Source organism: Littorina saxatilis, linkage group LG3 (genome assembly GCF_037325665.1).
Source record: "Littorina saxatilis isolate snail1 linkage group LG3, US_GU_Lsax_2.0, whole genome shotgun sequence".
Taxonomy (NCBI): Eukaryota; Metazoa; Mollusca; class Gastropoda; order Littorinimorpha; family Littorinidae; genus Littorina; species Littorina saxatilis.
Genome location: NC_090247.1, coordinates 13,769,149 through 13,781,648, shown reverse-complemented (window position 1 = coordinate 13,781,648; position 12,500 = coordinate 13,769,149). Strand labels below are relative to the sequence as shown.

The 12,500-nt window shown below is 39.5% G+C and overlaps 1 long non-coding RNA gene across 2 annotated transcripts; it reads left to right on the top strand.

Annotated features, from left to right (window-relative positions):
• The first annotated feature begins 4,305 nt into the window (after positions 1 to 4,305).
• LOC138961676 (uncharacterized) lies at positions 4,306 to 11,013 on the top strand. Of its 2 annotated transcripts, XR_011454276.1 has the most exons (6): positions 4,306 to 6,012; positions 6,325 to 6,366; positions 6,892 to 6,970; positions 7,787 to 7,908; positions 8,509 to 8,555; positions 9,444 to 11,013. It is a non-coding gene; the product is annotated as an uncharacterized lncRNA (long non-coding RNA). The 2 variants fall into 2 exon arrangements; XR_011454275.1 differs by lacking the exon at positions 4,306 to 6,012 and having other exon boundaries at positions 6,038 to 6,366.
• Positions 11,014 to 12,500: the final 1,487 nt, after the last annotated feature.

Sequence of the window (12,500 nt, the reverse complement as noted above, 5' to 3'; positions counted from 1 at the left end):
AACACTACGATCAACTCGGGAGGCGAAGTGCAATCAAACAGGAGCCGAAATTTCCGTGAGGAAATCCCCGAAGGACAATATACTAAATACCAAATAATTTGTAGACATAGACGATCTGTTCATGAAATACCAAACAATTTGTAGACATAGACAATCTGTTCATGAAATACCAAATAATGTGTAGACATAGACGATTTGTTCATAAAATACCAAATGATTTGACACGATTTCTTCATGAAATACCAAATAATTTGGCACGATTTGTTCACGAAATAACAAATAATTTGGCACGATTTCTTCATGAAATACAGTCAAACCTCTTGGGAGAGGTCGTTACTGGAGATTCCACTGTACCAACAAATTTGGCACGATTTGTTAAAAAAAAAACCACCAAATAATGTGTGTGACGATTTGTTCATGAAAGGCACTTTTGTTTCAGCAAATCCTTGTGCAAACAGTCTCTCTCTCTCTCTCTCTCTCTCTCTCTCTCTCTCTCTCTCTCTCTCTCTCTCTCTCACTCTCTCTCTCTCTTGAATTTGGCACATCATGAACCATGTAGTAACACACACACACACACACGCACACACACATACACACAGTATGGGTGTGTGTGTTGGTGTGTGTGTGTGTGTATCCTCTCTCTCTCTCTCTCTCTCTCTCTCTCTCTCTCTCTCTCTCTCTCTCCCTCCCTCTCTCTCTCTTGAATTTGGCACATCATGAACCATGTTGTAACACACACACACACACACACACACACACACACACACACACAAACACACTCACACACACACACTCACACACACTCACACACACACACACACACACACACACACATATACACACACACACACACACACACACACACATTAAGTCAATACAGAAGGCATGAGGAGACAACTGCTTGCTCTTTATGAGGAGAATTTCAACGAGTTGCACCCCATTTATATGTTGACAGTTTTTCTCTTTTGACTGTTGTTGAAGTATCAGTATAGCTATTCTGATGGACACGTGGGGGAATTCGGGGGCTGTGATTGGATGGTCTCTTCCGATCATCAAAGCATAATGCTACGGAAGTCGGCCATTTTTGCCAATATCCAAAAGCATATTATTATTGGCAATAACAAAGACGCATGGTTCCGGTTTACCCATTTGTACCACACGATGTTTCAATCGACAACGGCATACACTGACAACTTGAAATTCTTCTCGGGAATGTTTTTCAGCTTTACAAATGTTGATAGCATTCTGCTAACTTCCCGATGAAACAGGACTAAACCAATTATTTTCTTTCCCTAAACACCACACAATGCCCAAAGTCGAAAGATGTAGTGCAAACAGGGTAGTAAAACGGAACAGCCATTTTTGTGTGCCTGTGTGAGCTCACTGTTGCCGACTGACACAAACTTTCGCATTCGGCTTTTCTTATATCATAACTCCACACTAAATACCCCACTTCCCCTCTGAAGTATTGATGTACAACCCATGGCACTAACATTCATGTAGTCGTTTATAACTGAGGTTGAAAAATTCGCTTCATGACGAGACAAGTATAAATGCCATTCACCCAAACTGAAAACGTCGCTGCCGTTTGCTCGCGTTGTACGGATTAGCTGTTCTCTGGTCCCCCCCCCCCCCCCCCCCCCCCCCTTGTTGCATCCTAGTTCTTCAGTTGCTTCTAGTTTTCCGTTGATGTTGATTAAAACATCCTTCGTGAAGTTTTGTTTAGATTCAAACAAGTGTAAATGACGAAAGTAAGCGACTGAGTGACGTAAACAAAAGAAGATTTTTTTTCTCGAAAATGACGTATTCCTGGACCGCCCGTTAATAAATCCGCCGCTTATTAAAGCCATTTTTCGTCGGTCCAGAAGTGGCTTTATAAAACGGCGACCACTGTATAATGCGACTCGTCTTCGACTCGTCGGCATTATACTTGTCTCGTCTAAATATTGGACCCTATTGCTACGCTGAAAACACAATAGCTGTTAATAACTGTTTGTGACGACGTTTGGAGATAAGGGGCATGAACCTCACAGCACTATTTCGTGGTACATGATTAAAACGTCGGCGAATAACAATTGATTGTTTTTTGAGTTTTTTGAGCTTGTATATGTATGTAATTGTAAATATGTAACCTTGAAGTTATAGTTAGGGACGCTTGAAGTAAAGGCTGCCGTACACGTTCAGAGACACACACACCAAAAAAAAAACCCACTTATGCTAAGACATATGTAATTATCTTAAATTTACAACACCAAGTACCCGACGCAGAGTAGAGCTCTTAATTCTCAGTCAAGTTACAGCAAATTGCCTTCGAATAGGCTATTATTTGTTCTTGTATGCATTTGATTTCAGAGTTAAAGTGTGAGTGTTGTAGTGTCCCTCCCGCTCCTCTCCCTCTGTGAAGGAAATCACGAATAACACTAACAGGCAAAGTTTGACAGTGATATCCTCCACGCTTTTAGAGCGCTAACCAGGGATAATAGAGTGACGTAGCGAAGTGTGTTGCACGTACTGTGAATTCAGCTGACTGACCGAGAGAGTTGATGTTGTGAATCGCAACGAAGATATCGTTACACTTAACCACTGTCCAGGGACAGGGAGGGGTTGTCACAGGAATCGACCGGGAGAAAGGAAGCCCGAGTAAAGCACTTAACAGGTAAATGGAATAAGCATAAAGAATATCGCTAATGTTTATTGCATAAGTTGAATCGACTAACACTGTAAACTTTAAACATAGCAGACAGATATATCTAAGACAAGATGTCCGCTATTTATGTTGTGCAGTGCGTCGTATAACCGGTCGGAAAGGAAGATAGTGGCCAGATGACAGTATGAAGGATCTGAGAATTCGCCGGAATATCACGCCTATAGACCCGCATAGCTGAGATTCGACGGGATTTAGAGAAGCTAGTGCAAGGTTATGTTTGTCCGTAGAGTTGGACCAACTTTCGCATTCGGCTTTTCTTATCTCGTAACTCCACACTGAATACCCCACCTCCCCTCTAAAGTGTTGATGATCGACCCTGGGTACTAACATTCATTAAGTCGTTTAAAAAAAGTATTTTAACTGAGTTTGAACACTGAACAAATTACTGAAAAGGGTACGAAGGGAAACAATTTGATGAAAGTGGTACGAACAGACACATTTTCCCGTCAAAATCAGTACGAACGGACACAAAACTGTTTTTTGCAAATTCAATTCATCTTATGGTTCACATAGGTCTAATATCACACGCATTCGTACTTTGTGCTATTTGAAGACGATTGGAATACACAGAACTTGTAGTGTGGGGGCCTGTTTCACTCTGATCTAACGAATGTGTATGAACGGAAACGCTTTTCGTACGAAGGGAAACATGCACTTTTGTACGAACGGAAACATGGGGTATGAACGGAATCTGTATGTTTTCAAAAGACAAGTGATTGTACAAAAGCCATGGGTTTCTATAAACTTCTGTTCAAGCGAAATGTCGTAACAGGCAATGGTTTTGGTGATCATGTGCAAATCAGGGGTCAGATTCGATAACAGAGCGAGAAAAACAAGAAAATGTTAAAAAATCAGGCAATTTTGCCACGTTCGGCCCGCGTGTGTTATTATTAGGATTCACTAGCACCTTGGTACTTATCGTACACATAGCCCAACCATTTCGCTACCTTATTCTTTCAATATCACACAAGCGCGCTGCCCACACGACTTACTACAACGTTGTTCCCGAAGCAAGTGACAAAAATGGGGCTGTATGAACGGACACATCCTGCGGATGAACGGAAACATCCGGTGGATGAACGGAATCAGTTGACACACCGTGAACATACAAACAATTTATCTTACCAAACTAAATCTCTGTTTCCTTTCACTCAATCATTATCTTATCAATAATTAATCAATTCTAAAATGCATGCAGTAATATTCACATGCACATTTCATAACACAATATTCTTTTATCGTTCTTCTTCGATGAGATCTCGAATTACACGTCATCTAAAATGGCGTCATCGAAGAGAAGATTACGTTCCATTGTGTTCATCTCATAAGAATGCGATCGATACGCACACGATTCCGAATAAAAACTACATGAACTAGTCAGCGAAAGTTTCCTGCTACGAACTGTGCAGTGGTTTTCTGGTGAGTACATCTTAACACAGTTAATATCATAACATTTGTCCACAAGTCTCCCAGTCTTTCACTTGTCTCAATGAAGAACACTTTTAGATCTGTATCACATGTTTCTCAGTGCAAAAGTTAGATCCACTAATGTTCAGGTTAAAGTTTCTGGATAATACTAATACAGTGATGTACATTTTTCTAGCAGCCTTTAGGACAATTGTCCTGAAGACTGAAAATCAATAGGACACAGTGTCCTGAGATTGCAATTTCAATAGGACAAAAACACGACTCGTAAAACCGCATTTAAAAAGATTTTTCAGTTTAAATTCTCGGTTGACGTTGTTGTTGGTTCAGCTGAAGCCACAGTGGCTGGCGAACGCAGCATGGACATCAATGTCTGCTGATTTTTATCTGCTTTGAGCTTTTTTTTCGGACCCATGTCGTTTCTCTTTCGTTTTATTTTCGTTCGAACGCACAACGGTTTTTCCGGATATTATGACGAAAAGTAATGCCTTGCGCATGTGCGAACATGCACGGGTGGTTCCCATTGGTTTAAACGATTTATTGCTGAGCCAATGAATGCACTCGAGGCACCATATGGGTTCGGTTTTCTTTTTTTCTTCTTGATCCAACTTGAGGATAAATTAATTCAAAGAATCAGATCCCATATGGTGCCTCGTTCACTCAACAAACTGGTCACACGCAGTGCATACTTTCGCTTGGCAAAACCGAAACCAGCTTTCCTCACGCAGTGTTTACTTTCGCTTGGCAAAACCGAAACAAGCTTTCCTCTTGAAAATTGAACAGTCCTCATGTCCGCTTCATTGTCAAAAACGATCGGACCCTTGACCACTTCTTCTGTAGGTTAATCGGACCTGTGTCCTGCTGGGGTTAAAGCTATTCACGACTTGTTTCCGTGACCTTTCGAATTTCATGGGGGCTGCCATTTTGGTTTTGATGCGCTTCCTTTTCCGGTTTACGTATTTTCCGGTTTAACATAGCATTTGCGTTTTTTTGTCAGAAGAGTGATATTTGGTTATGAAGGAAGTCAAGTCCGCCATTACCTGCCACCTCAGTTGAGTGTTTACTTTGAACTTATACTTGAACCGTAACAGTGTGTAGCCAGTTCACAAGACCTGTTCATCATCCTACCAGTTCCAACTGTTGTTATCGATGGGTCGCGCAGCTGGAGGAAGTGTTTATTTCCATTCGGAGCCCAACTTCAGTTCAAAACCAGTCAAAAACTGGCCTTGACATTCCCACATTACGATACCCTTGAATGACATTAGATCTACGGCGTTTCCGCTTGCCCAAATCCCACATGTTGCATGTCTGCTCTTCGAGTTGTTTGGAACTTAGTTCGAATATTTTCTCGAACGTAACTTTTGACCCAGCTGTCAGGTAGGCATCATGAATTAGACGTACACTGGCAGTTATAAATCATGTTGTGCAAAAGACTCTGCAGAAGTAGAACATTGTGGAAAATCGGGAATGCTTTCTCAGTTTGTGCACCCTGGCAACATTCAGCAGGGAAAAAAAAACTGCATTGCCTTCCTCTGCAAAACTGTCGCGCGAAGAATGCTGAACGGGCAGCGACGACTAGCTGTTCTTCTTCAAAGTAATAAACTACCCTTCAAACCCTGCAAGTTTGTGCGATTTACTTTGTGGACATGAAGTCAGCAGAGGACTCAGGAATGCCCACTTAATTCCTTGATTGTACTTCCGTCACAAGAACTAAAAGAACATTCAATGTTCGTTAAATCTGTGGATCAAGTGACTCACGAAGCGGAGGAAAAGAAAATCACCAGCAGATCTGTACAAGATGTTGAATTCTGCCAGGGAAACGAAGCCGCCCTCGCGGCAGAGAAGTCTCCGCCTACGAAAATCAGTAGATCTAGAGCAAGGTAAACATACGTTTTTCAAAGCTTGTTCACAAACACACACACACACACACACACACACACACACGTACACAAACACACACACGCTCACACCATCACACACACACACACACACATGAAAGAGATGGAATAGCTGATCGAGTGATGACAATGTTGATTGATAAGTATTTTTTGGTGCGGTGAACTTGAGGCTATATTGTTCTATCAATCCATCGATATATTTTACACTTTCACCCCAGAAATGAAGCACGTGTACACATATTGAACACAAGAATCATTTTAAGCTTTCATTGGCATTGTTTCCTTTTTTTGCAGACATGTTGGCAGGAAGTGAGTGTTTCACCCCACTCTTGCAAGGTAGGTTGATCACTGATGACAAGTTCTGATTGTTTTTCCTTTTTAATATTAAACGGATGACAATCCGTACTCTGCAGATGGATCTAACCGAGATGGATCTAACCGACACACGGAAGCAACATTGGGAACACACTGTTATTCAGTCTGTGAATAGTTCATGTGTGAGGGGTATTACTGCAAGTACGTTCACTAATGTAGAGAAATAATTTTGGACTCAAACTTCAAGTTAAATTGTTTCTGCTGTCAGAGCCATCTTTCTGAAGGAACAATATTTTACATGCCACTGGATTGTTGTATATTCCTTATTTTGCAATGACAGGCTCAGCTTTCATTTGATTGTAATGTGTTTCTTATTTGAAGCTTTGTATCATAAAAGCTCTGTAGAAGTGTTGCACATGTTATGCAGACTGCATTAGGCGTGGTAGCTATTGCACCTCCCCCCCCCCCCCCCGCCTATTTATCTAACACACCCACCCACACACATACACATGGTGCTGACAAAGGATTTTTTCCATTCTCCTTCAGGCCATCGCTTAATTTCTTGCAGACTGAGGAGCAGAGGACGTTTGAGCCGCTCCTAAACATGGGGCACACAAGCCACAAGGTAAATAAGGTATCAGTTTATAAACAAATGTTTTCACTTTGATTTTTATCGCATCATTTTTTCATTAAACTCTGTAAATTGTGGCAATTACACATTATGCCAATAACATTATTATGAAGAATGAAGATTTTCAACTTATCATTGAAGAAATGAAATCAAGCATTTTTGTTCATTCTGTATTTGATTATTATTTTCCAGTCTTTGGGTTGGCATAGTGGGTGAAATAAGGGTGAGGAGTGTCGGTTGGTGTTATTTTTTCGGTCTTGGTGATGTAATATTTTTCCCACGGTATTCATGGTTATTTTTGACTTTAGTGCAGATTCCAGAACAGCCTCTTAAACTGAAAAGCTACAAGGTCAACACTATAAACAGGTTACTGGTGTCTCAGGCATTGATGTTTTTAAAAAGATTTGCACAGCAATTTATGTGTTTGTAAACAGATAATGAAAATAAAGCATAACAACTTTTATATTTTGTAAGTGGAATTAAATGTTTTCATTTTTTATTTTGAAGTGTTTTTGTATTCAGGTTTTATTGGATGGGTGGGGGGTGGTTTTGGTGGTTCTGATTTTTTATGATGTAAGGATTTTTTTTCCTTAATTAGTTATTTAATTAGTTTATGAAGGGGGGGCCGAGGGGGGGGGGGGGGGGGATTTAAAGTGTATTTCTGGTTTTCGGAGAGGTGCTAAATCTGTTAAAATGGAAATGAAATAAAACAATTGGTGGTGAGGGTTATTACAAAAAAAGTAAGGATTATTTCTCATACCTTTTGATTTTTTACCCAAAAATTATGTTATTTACAATATCATTTGACAGTCCGACACTGAAGACTGCAGACTTCATGGCAGCCACTGACCTGACGATATGACAGCCATGAATTGAATATCGAACGCGGAAGAAGAAAAAGAAGAAGACAGTCTAACAGGAAAATAATTCTGGTATGCTCATAATTTCTATGCCAGTTTGAAAAAAGTCATGAATTGAAGTTTACCCAGGTTAGACATTAGCATGTCGTAATTGTGACAATGAATGTATCCGTAAACGCACCAAGAGACTTACTTTGAAAAATTGAAGTCATGCATCGTCAATATGAAGGGGAAATCATGTCAATTTGGTGGTTTGGATCATCAGCTGTTGCTCATTCGCTATAATGGTCTACTTGACAAAGCTCGTCTTCATGTGCTTCTTTGTTTCTTTATACCTAGTGTAGACAACATGTAGGCGTTTGCAGACTGTTTATTGTATTGCTGTTGTTTGTTTGTGAGTAAAACTATGGTGTGACCTCAATTGTGTGAAATTTGTTGTGTATGTTCTACTTTGTGTAAGGTGTTTCTCCATGCCCCCAGAAGAACCGACATTATATTAAAACCTTCATACCCTGAAAATACTTGCATACTAGATGTTGTTTCTTATTGTAATGATTGGGGACAGGCAAGCTCTTAAATTGTGCAAGCCTTCAGAAAACTGTCAAGTCTGATTTGCTAGAACAAGCGATATTAACACGTTATTAAGATACATATTTGATTAAATATGTGCAGGAACTACTTCAGCAGATTCATATGGCCAGTCTCACAATGCAAGGAAGGTGAGTAAATTGAATTATGTCTCTCCCACCTGTTCTGTGTTTAGTGTCAGCCGTGATTGCCTGATGAGAATTTGAAAACATGTTGCTAACTAACATGAACCCAACCATGAAACGTGATGTAGGTGAGTAGCCCATCTAGAAAAACGAACCTGTTCTAATTCCGAATTAGAACAGGTTCTTTTTTTCTAGATGGGCTACTCACCTACATCACGTTTTATGGTTGGGTTCATGTTAGTTTGCAACATGTTTTCACATAGAAAATCGTGGGCACCTGAACAAATATCTGCACATTACAACTTTGTAATCTGATGGTTTAATAACAACCCCCCCACCCCCACCCCCTACCCCCACCCCCCCCCCCCCCCAGGATCAGGATTCAGCAGTGCTAGGTCGTTGGGGGGGATAGCTATCACTAGGCACTCAGCAATGAATAGTTGAGGTTTTCACGGACATTAACAAAATCCGGTAACCTACGGACAGTAAATTTCAGGGAAGGGAACAAGAACGTCAAAAATGGAAAAGTATGTTTTTTCTTTCAAACCATTGATAGAGTTCTGAAGCTTCACACAAGTTTTGCAGAGAGAGCACTCGGCCTCTTCATTTTTGGCACTAAAACATGCGCACACACAAAAAGAAAGTTTTTAAAAAGTGGCGCCGATGTATTCTCTCACTCACAGCCTTAGAATATTGCAGTTTGTATGTTACCAAATTGAGGCATGATTTTACTCCATCTAATTACCTGACCAAATCTGCGACAGTCGGGCAAACTTCTTACAAGTCGGATTGGGCCTTCAATCAAATGCTCAGAAACCAGCAGCTACTTTAAGTAATACTAGTTTTGTTATTTTTTACAGCTTGTACTGAATGTGTTTTCTTTTATCTCCTCAGAATCAAGTCAGCCAGAGAAAGACCATTGAGAGGGAGAGCGCACAGTAAAGCATATATGGCATGCACTTCGGTGGACCAGTGCCATCATCTTCATAACAAGAGATGCAGATCATATTTTCTTATGTTTAAGTATAGCTGTTAGCAAAAGTATTTGACGATTCTTGGGTACGACTTTCGTGTTTAATCCTATCAGCTTGTGCACAGCCCCAAAATCTGTTTTATTTTGATTTATCATTTATAGTTTGATTTTTTTTTTAATGGAATTAATCCAAATGTAAATACATCTAAGGTTGCAATATTGTTTTCTTGTATATATACCCTTAAGTTAAAACTACCTCTTCGTGTAAACAAAATTTAATTGTAAAAAGAAGTGTTTGTTCAAGGGAGATAATTTGAAGCGAATTTTTTTTTAAATCAGTAAAACTGCGTAGTGACATCTTCAGTTAAATAAAAAGAATAAGGAATAAAGGTATACACACAGGTTGTACCCATTTTCTTGATTGCACTGCTTTTAAGTAGAAAGCTTTTTTTCTCAGAATTATTTTACAAATAAAATTCAAGGGAGGCAATTGATATGATAAAAAGGAAACATTTTTCTTTTCTTAGAATACTGTACACATTTAGTAAAGTATCATTTACAAGACAAAACACAGGGTTTTTTGTTTTTTTTTCTGTGCCTACTACTTGACAAGAGAACCACGAGATTTGTGCAGATTATTTAAAATTTTCTGTACAGTATATTTTACAAAGACAGATCCATACAATATATATAATTTTGTAATAGATGTTTACAATTTGTAGGTATGGTTTTTTAAATCAACAGTTCGGATAGCCACAACAAGTGTGTATGTCTTGTGATTTGAGAGCTTTAGCACTGGATGCTTAGAATCCTCTTGATCATTTACTTCAGTGGGTTAAGCCACCTTCTCCAAAATCTTCTCTCCTATTCTGTGCTTACTACAGTGGGTTTGACAAGAGAACCACGAGATTTGTTTTTGTACATATCTTGCTTTTATTCTGTACACTTTAATATTTTAATCATAATTATGTGCACATTTTTTTTTAACTGTGTTTTTGTTTTTGTTTTCCTGTATTCAAAGTGTGTATGGAAACCACAACCTGTCACAGCAGTATTATTAATCTGGATCTCCCTGCTAAGAACGTAATTAACAGAACGTGTGCATGTAGCTAAAGAACTTAAAAAGAATTTCTGCTACTTCACTCAAAATACGTCCATCCTCACACTCATATTTTCTTGAAATAATATTTGTTCATACAAACATGTTTGCGAATTATTCTATTTTGCGTAAAATATTCAATTACGATTTCTTTGTGTGTTGCAAAGTTATGTAATAAAATTATGCAAGATCAAATTCAAAACAGCAATAAAGCTGCTGACGGCAGAATACCTCTGTTGACTTCTCTATCTGTTGGGTCAAACTATGCCACAGACATGTTTCTTCTAGTAGCTCAATATTACGTGATACAGTCTCAAAGACAGAACAACGCAATAACCTTTTTTTGTGTAGATTCGATTGACTTTTTCCTGAAATAAAATATTCATGAAGCCGGTTCTGACTGAGTTAATATATTTCTGGAAAGCTGAACAACGCAATGCGTCTGTGACTGGTGAAGAAGCAGAGCTGGAGCTTTTTGTATTGTTTGTCGTTGGTTTTATTACACACGCACTCACATACGGTCAACAAAATGTTGCATGTTCCTGCTTGACAAACAAATGCCTGCATACATGCGTGCACGTACGAACATTCATACCTGTGCAAACAATCTGCCACTTCAAGTTCAACACCCAAACCCCACACATTCCTCCAAAAGGAGTCTGAAGTATATATAATACTGGCATTTGTGGTATTGAACGAGGACCCCAACTTCCATTGTCTAGTGCATGTGGGTCTCATGTTGTACGTGTGAAACCACTTACTTAAAAAAGAAAAAATCTTGTAAGCTTATAAACAAAAAACGAACAATTATATTCTTAAACAAACTGGTTAGAATAACAGATTTAGGAGAATGCAATGCAAGGAACATCATTATCTAATTCGGTCGACGCTTAGATCTAGAAAAGCACCCACTTATTCCAGTATAATAGAGAGAAAAAATCCAATTGAAAAAGTTCCAGATCTAGACAAGGCAGCACTAGCAGCAATTTTAGCTAGCAAACTCGAACTTGCCCTGCATTCATGCAAGGTCGAACCACTTTCCCTGCCTAGTGGGGGTTTGGCGGGTAGAGGGCCGGTGCTGGCACACTCGGGGTGAAACGACATGTCACCTACTTCGATAGCTTCTCCGGATTTACGTGTACAAACAGCGTCCGGGTTTACCGCTTCGATTCTAAACCCTAGTTTCTCATGTTGGTAACAAACTGGCTATTTGTTTATCAGATGTGTCGTTGTTCCACATTAAATGATGCTAGAATGCAAGATCGCAATCATTTGGTTATCAAACCAGGTTGTGTTCTTTTTTTCATCACCTTTTTCCGCGCAAACAGTTTTGCGCCATTTCTTTTGCGCAGACTGGGCGGGACAGGAAGCGGAAGCGCATCAAAATTTCTGATTGGACAATGATGCCGACGCCCACTTGACCCCCACTACAATGTCAAGGTCGGAAAGTCGTGAATAGGTCCTGGGGAAATTGGATCGGTCAGAGACCGGAGACCGACTAAAATGTACATCACTGCTAATAGGGCCATCCATTACAATATATATATATATGAGTTGTTCTTCAGTACTGGTGACAGAAAGGGGGAAAAGTGGTCAAAATTCAAATCTCTAGTTTTGTTTTTGAAATATTGCTTTTCATAAAGCAGAAATACTTTAGTATCTGTTGTACATAAGAAAAAATCACTGGTTCACATGGTTCCTACATAATCTAACTTTTAAAGCTGGTTCTTGTGTGTCTGTGTGTATGTTTGTATGATGACGATAGGACCCGAAACGGCTGCACGGACTGAGACAGGAATTGCAGAGAATGTTCTTTGCCACTTGAGTCGTGTCATAGGGTACTTTTGGAATAGCAAATTTGAAAGGATTCTTCAAAAAA